Raw genomic sequence first — 8,153 nt, 5'->3', positions numbered from 1 at the left:
TATATATATATATATATATATATATATATATATATATATATGTATATATATTATATATATATATGTATGTATATATATATATGGTGACTACTCCCTTATTTAAATATATATATATATATATATATGAGTAATTAATAAAACATGTTAAAAAACACTTTGAAATTAGTTAAAAACATATTTAATCTGAAAAGGAAACACTAGATAAGTGAATAGTCCTTAATCCGCGGAGTTTCGAAGAAATACTTTCCTTCTCATCAGAGGGTAGGAATTAGCAAAAAAAAACAAAAAAAAACATATATATATTTACCAAAATTTTGATATATAAAAAATCGGTAATGTTCATTTACCAATAAAGTCAAAATCAATCAAGTTTCATGATTATCAGTTTTCATAATCGAACATGCGTATCATATTTTTGCAAAAATCACGACGACAAAATATTAAATATAAACATCATATTTCTTTTACATGCTATTTTTAAGAAAAACTATTATTTAAATGTGTATTTAAATAATGTTTATCTTTACCTAATACTGGTTATGTAATTAATTAAAATGTTAAATCTATCATTTCAAGTCTCATCTTAATAAAAAAAAAAACATGTTAACTGTTTTTTGTTGTTTTTTTTATTTTTACTATTTTCGTATCATTCATTATTTTTACTATTTTCGTATCATTCATTATTTTTACTATTTTCGTATCATTCATTATTTTTACTATTTTCGTATCATTCAGTATATCAAGACAGTGTAAGGGACATAACTCGATTTCGCTCATATTTATCGATTCATAATTTTTATCTAAATTCCTTTATATTCTAAATTCAATATTTTTATTTTATCTTTATTAATCTCCTATGCTCAATTTTAAACTTGTAGTTCTCACATTATTCTCATTATAGCAATATGGGTTAAATTTCTTACAGTGGGTGTGGCCTGATTATGCAAATCAATTTTTGCTACTAAAATTTAATTTTTCACATTCTCTGGTAAAATTTCGAAGTGTATATTTTTATTGTGATATCCCCCCCCCATTCAGAGATATACTTTAAAATATTCACTTTGATAGTTTTGTTTATGGGATTTTTTAAAAAAATGTTGATTTCGGCCGTCCGATTTGATTAAGCGCAAGTGACAAAAATAAAAAAAAAAGACAGATTTAACCAATTCTGATCGACTTCAAATAAATGCTTAGTAAAGGATAATTACCATCGGGATACCCCCCCCCCCAAAAAAAAAACTTTGTAAAGATCATATCAAACCGTATGTGGTCAATAGAAAGACCAGTAGTAAAGTACCTGAAAGAGCGCATTTAAGAAAACTTGATGAGAGGAATAAGCGCCATGGAGATGGTTAGAACACCCCATTCTACTAGCAAGAAAATTTTTCTGCGAGCTGGAGCGCCCCAAATGTTGTCAACTTCAGGGTGCGAGACATTAAAGAGTCTTGGAAAATTGAAGAGCTAGAAGAAAAATAAACCTTCATTGAGCCAGAATCACATGGAAAAGTGTGTTCAATGGGCTGAACAATATCTAAAGATGGGTTTCAAGAACGTTGTTTTCACTGATGAATTCTGAGCGACGCTGAATGGACCAGACGGATGGTCGTCTAGTTGGCTGTTGAATGGTCGCCCAGTTGCATCACGGATCCACCGACAGCAACCGGTGAAGGTATAATGTTCTGGACAGGAATTAAAGGCAATGAGATTATTGGACCATCTATGGTCCCACAAAGGGTAAAAATTGATTCCAAGGGTTACTGCCAGCTTCTCACGGACTTCTTCATTCCCTGGCTGAAACATCAAACTTGGAGAGAAAATCTTTGATATTTCAACAGGCTTGGTTAAGGGATCACGGTTTTATAGAAAGCAGATTGATGGTTTACCCTACCAACAGCCCCAACTTAAACCAATCGAAAATTTGTAGGCCATTATTAAGCGGAAAATTATGCTGATGGGACGCTCTCTGGAATGCATTTGAGGAAGCTTGTAGACCAATTAAGCCGTGTGAAGTCCAAAAACTTACTTTTGCCGTCGATAAGCGTCTTCTTAAAATCTTCAAAAATGAGGGAGGCTATGTTGACTCGTAAGATGAAGTGAATAACATTGCAACTATTTTCTTTGCTTTATTTTGTAGTTTACTGTGTTTTCTATTCATTTGGATGCTGTATTTGTTAAATAAAAACATTTGAAACAGAAAAATAATCCTTTTTTTTTACATTTTGCAACCATACACTTAAAATGTACAAAAAATTATTACCGTATAAAAAACTAAGTTTAATCCAAATGTTTTGGGTTTAAGCAAAATAAATATGTACAATAAATAAAAAAAAAATGGGTATTAGTTTAATATTGTTACGTGAGCTAGAAAATCTGCAAATGACATTGGTCGTTACATTAATGCATATTGTAGATATGATTTACGGGCGTCGATTCCATGACCTGAGGGTAGAACTGCAGACTATTAAGTAGATAGTTGTGGGTTTGATTCCTTTATACAGTGAAACATTCTGTCTGTGGATGAGTTTATGTATACGACTCGCACAGCAGCCGCCGATTAGCGTAATGGTTAGGAGCCTTGACTGTCGTACAGGCGGTGGGGTTTCAATCCTGGCTTGAGGAAGTTGCTTGTCTAGCCGCACTGATGAGTTGCGAAACAGTACTGTATGTGGATGACTATAATGCTCGTCATCTTGGATTGAGCATATTGAGAAGTGATACACGAATTACCATTAGCGGATAAGCGATGCTCTTTGTGTAAACAAATCGAGCTTAGGTATTACGATTACCGTAATGGTTAGGAGCCTTGACTGTCGTAGTTTCAATCCTGGCTTGAAGTAGTTGCCTGTCTAGCCACACTGATGAGCTGTGAAACAGCGAAACAGTACTGTATGTGGATGACAATATATATATATAGATATATATATATATATATATATATATATATATATATATATATATATATTACATGAACTAGAAAAGTCTGCAAATAACATTGGTCTTTACGTTAATGCGGATAAGACAAAGTTTATGACTTTCAATTCGGAGGGAGAGATCAAAGCTTTAGATGGAACAACACTGAAAGAAGTCCCTGAGTTTATGTACCTGGGCAGCAACATAAGTTCCACGGAGAGAGATATAGAATTTCGCATCTCAAAAGCATGGGCTGCATTAGATGAGCTGTGGTCTGTATGGACCTCAAGGATATATGACAAGCTAAAAAGGCAATTTTTCGTAGCAGTGGTGGAGTCTGTCATTGTTTCAGATGCTACAACCTGGACACTTACCAAAAGATTGGAAAGAAAGCTAGACGACACGTACACCCGTATGCTACGAAGTGTTAAATATATCTTAGCAAGATCATCTCACGAAGCAGCAACTTTATGACAACCCACCTGTCATATCTACTACCACAGGGAGCGACGTCTACGATTTGCCAGTCACTGCCAGAGGAGCAAGCAAGAACTGGTGAGAAATGTATTGTGAACTCTACGGCACAGGCACACGAGCATAGGATGACCTATATCCACGTACAGCCAGCAAATTGCACATGACGATAACTGATCCTGAAGATCTGAGGCAGCTGATGAAAGACAGCAAAATCTAGAGAGAGAGAGAGAGAGAGAGAGAGAGAGAGAGAGAGAGAGAGTCACATTGGTTCGGGTAAAAAGCCCGACCAGATAGATAGATAGATAGATAGATAGATAGATAGATAGATAGTATAAGAACTAAAAGATGTGGCAGATAAATAGTTGTGCCAGTCGAAAAATAGATACAAGTTACTAGAAAACTTTGTTCCATAATCCTCTTTCAAAAATACGGAAGTGAGATCACATGTCTAATAAAACAGCAAATTGGTGGTATTATTGTACCTATTTACAATGCCTCCCCACGGGACAGAGTTAGACACCAGGGTTGTTTTTTAACGTGGAGAAAAGGTACAAAAATAAAAAAAAATTGTCTCAGTCGTGAAGGATCTCTCCTCCACCGAAAGAGAACAAGAACTGGAAGTGCAGCATCTGAAGAACAAATACTACACTTTGATCTTGGGCAAAAGGCCAAGTAGTAGTAGCAACGACTACTGTCAAAACAGATTTTAAATTAGTAATTAGTTTCTGAGCTCGACATTAGGTGATATTTATTTTCCTTTCTGGTCTGCCCAATCAGAAACCATCTCTCAGGCGAGCTGAATGCACAACGGAAGTTGATACAAAGGAGTGCAAACCAGACGATCTCCCCTCCCCCCTCTACCCTCTCTCTCTCTCTCTCTCTCTCTCTCTCTCTCTCTCTCTCTCTCTCTCTCTCTCTCTCGTCAGATTACAGTGAGCCGACTCATTCCATGGCTTCTTTCCTGGGATGCAATAGAAACCTGTCTGGGCCTCTGGCCCAGGGTTAGCCTTCAGCAAAAACACACAAGAATCACTCGTGGCCATGGGCGCACGTAGGCTTAATATAACGCACATATGCACACGCATATCTACATACGTGTGCACCGTATGCAAATATTCTCATATATGAACGCTTTTCTCTTCTATACAATCAAAACAATCATCCACCCTTCAAATATGCACTCTTTTTCTCCTCTGTTCAAAAGTTCATAATAGGAAAACCGTTTTAAGGACGCCAGGTCTCTTTGTTGTTTATGTGGGTCCCGTGTCGCCATCACATCAGGCTGCTGGAGTCATTTCACATCAGACAACTACAGCAGATCCTCTGCCTCCATTGGTGGCACAAAATATCCCATTCAGATATCAGCAGGAGAGTTGGAATTACTCCTCTAGAGTCACTCCTTATCCGTCGTCAGCTTCGACGGTTGGAGCACGTCATCAGGGTGCCCTCAAACAGACTAGCTCGGAGAGTTCCCTTTGATCAGCTCAATCACGGCCGATGAAACAACGGCTGCACGAAGAAACGCTACATAGACTTCATAAAGCTCACCCTCAAGCGCTGCAATATCCACCCAATCTTTTGGAGACTTTGGCAGCAGACATATACACTTTGCAGCAGACATATACACTTGGCGCTCTACATGCGATAGCCTTCTTCAACAACGAGCATGAGCGAGCAGCTATGGATCATCGCAAACTGAAACACCAACGAGCGCCGATCACTCAGCATCCAAACCCAAATCCTGTCTTTCTGTGCTCTATCTGTGAAAAGCAGTGTAGATCTCGCATCGGGCTTCACATTCATCAACGAAGTCAATTAAAAAAAATGATGAAGAAGACGTCGTCATCCATATGTTACTTTTTGTTTTCCTACATTTTATCTCCATTTTATTTACATGATAACAAAAACGACCCAAATAAAGTTGTTGTAAATATTAGAAATTGACTTTGTAACAGCAACAGCAGCAGCAACACTTCGCGATTTAAGAGTTTGAATTTGCCTTTACAAGCTCATTGCTGATCGGTACAAGCAATCAACTCCACTTCTTACAGGCAAACTGAACACATGACAAAGTTTATTAAAAAAAAAAGCAAGCTTAAACACACGGCAACTTCATTTTTCCTGGTTAGCACGCGGTACTGAGAACCTCTATATGTTGCTCGGACCAACCCTCAAACTTCTCTCTTGGAGCGTAACAGAACCAACTGGGTTTTTTGGCCTGGGGTCGACTTTAACGAGGAGATACATAATCCTGCTAGATTCAGACCATTGTACGGTAGCACGGTACACATATATGAACTTTTCTACTAGAGTAGAACTTCCTAACTTTTCTGTCCCCGACCATACACATGAACTTTTTCAACTTTTAATCCTCTTCTTTCTAGGCGACTGTCTCTTCTGGTGAAATCACTATCGATCGCAAATAATACGGCACGTATTGAACTGTGGACTCTGAAGTGATTCGATTTCAAGTACCTATGCATTTATATTTGTACGACGGTATTATATTAGAAATTTGTAGTTATAGAGTTTCTGCTAATATAATTTTTATATAAAAAAAAACGTCCAGAGTTTTACTTATTGCTTCTGTGAGGTTGTTAACATTGCTATCGAACTGAACGGTCAGCTTTATTGTTCAAGGAACATTTATCGGAAGAGAAGTGTCCAGCTAAGCTCTGGAAGACGGCTGTGGCCTGAGGATCTACAAACAGTCACAACATGGCGTGTGGCCGCACCTATCTCCCTGAATTGGTGTACTTTTCTTATTGAAATATAATATCCAGAATCCCTCATCAAACCCTGTCCCTGGTAAGACGATCAAGGCCAAGCTATCGTGTTGCGAGTTGTTCTGGGTGGCCAGAATTAATGTTTAACTTTTTTAGGCGCGTTCCGTGATCGGGAAGGCATAAAACGAATATAGCGGTTATCTTTGGTGCTCGCTGTGACCTCTTGTGTATCGTTGCGTTATATCTGGTGCCGTGGCCAGGATGTCATCCTTTGGAACTCCATAACCGTGAATAGATCTTTATATAGATCTAAACGCTAGCGATGAGCCATACGAGGAGATTTGATCTTTGGAGTTAATTTTCTTTTGTACTTGGGTTTTCACTTTTGCATGTTGGCGTTGGGTGAATGAGGCGATGAAAGTTGAAAAAAAGAGAATGACTGAAATAATAATTATAAGAGAAAGAGAGAGGGGAAGGGGGGAGAAAGAGAGAGAAGGAGAAATAATTAGCGTGTTTTCAAGCTACAGATTGGCAGGAGTCATATATTAAAGTGAAAAATAATTGATGCTTTTAAGCTACCGTTTAGCACTTTTAATCTTGAATCATATTTTAAAGAAAAAATAGCTAAATTTGGTGTGAAATTTCTGTTGCTAATTATCGATTGAATAATTTTTAGAATGGATTCTTCAGAGGGAACTAAAACAGAGGTATTCGATAGTGAGGCAGAGAATGGAAGAAGCGAGCAAGTAGCGAGCCCTACTGAATGGTTGGATAGAATACAGAAACGGATAGAGGAAAGGATGTAAGATGACTTGGGGTCAGCAGAAATCAGAAGCTCACAGTAATAATGCTGGAGTCCCTCAGGGATCCATCCTGGGCTCAACTCTCTTCTAATCAACATCAATGATCTCCTAAATCACATCCTAGATGCTGACAACACAACCATCTATGGCAACACATGAAACGTAAACGACCAATATCTCTCTGATGCTCTCTCCTCTGATCTTGATCACGTGGTGTAATGGGGAAAGAAGTTGCTGCTTAATTCTTGTGCATCTAAAATCAAGCTTCTATCTTTCCATCATCAACGCTCTGATCCCCGTCTGGTATAAATTGAAATGAATGGCTCCATGTTTTGACAAGCTTCTTGGTTTGACCTTTAATCTGATCTGAAATTGATCACGTACATTAAATTTCATGGCAAGTTCTCGTCTAAGCTCCACTTTATAGTCCCCCCCTTGCCTGACTTTTATGAAAAACACTCGTCTAATTGAAACCACTATCAATAATTCCCCCACTCTTTATCTGTGTCTAAACCTAAACGTAAATTTCATGAACAAGGCTTCTTTCTTAAAACTGCACGTTTGTGGAACTCTGTTCTATTTTACTACTTTCCAACTGACTACAATATGGTTGTCTTCAAGTCCAATGTAAACAAGTTCTTGATGAGCCATCCCCTTAAGTAACCCGATTTACCAAATTTCCACTACTAACGATTACTACGATACTTTCCCATTGACTAGCGTACACTCATTAACCATTATCCTCGAGTAGCATCTGGGTCTTGATAATTGGCGACTCTTTTGTAAAAATAAGAAAATTAAACTGACGAATTGACGATAATTAGGCCGAGAATCTTTTCGAAAATAAGGGATGAGATGACAAATTACTTAGAAGTAAACTGGTGGAAAATAACATTTGGCCTGAAATTTGTTATAGGAGAAACCGACGGTATCGATATCGTGTTATTTTTGTGGCAACAGAGAGACAGGGACTGCCGCTGAGATAATTTAGAAATAAATAAACGTAAAAAACAGTAAATCAAAGTTAGAAAGAGTATATCAATTAACCGATCATACGAGAAACGAAACCGACGGTACTGATGATCATTTGACTTAATATTTAACAGATGAATTTAACATCAGAAAGAAAAGAGATTGTTGCGCTGACACTAAAGCAATACAAGCCATTATGGGTGTACACGAACTAATGATTAAAATAGTTTCAAATAGAAAGAAAAATGGAAATGAAATAACTGTG

This window comes from Euprymna scolopes, chromosome 32 (assembly GCF_053919585.1).
Source record: "Euprymna scolopes isolate OS-2025 chromosome 32, ASM5391958v1, whole genome shotgun sequence".
Taxonomy (NCBI): domain Eukaryota; kingdom Metazoa; phylum Mollusca; class Cephalopoda; order Sepiida; family Sepiolidae; genus Euprymna; species Euprymna scolopes.
This window is presented reverse-complemented; position numbering follows the sequence as displayed.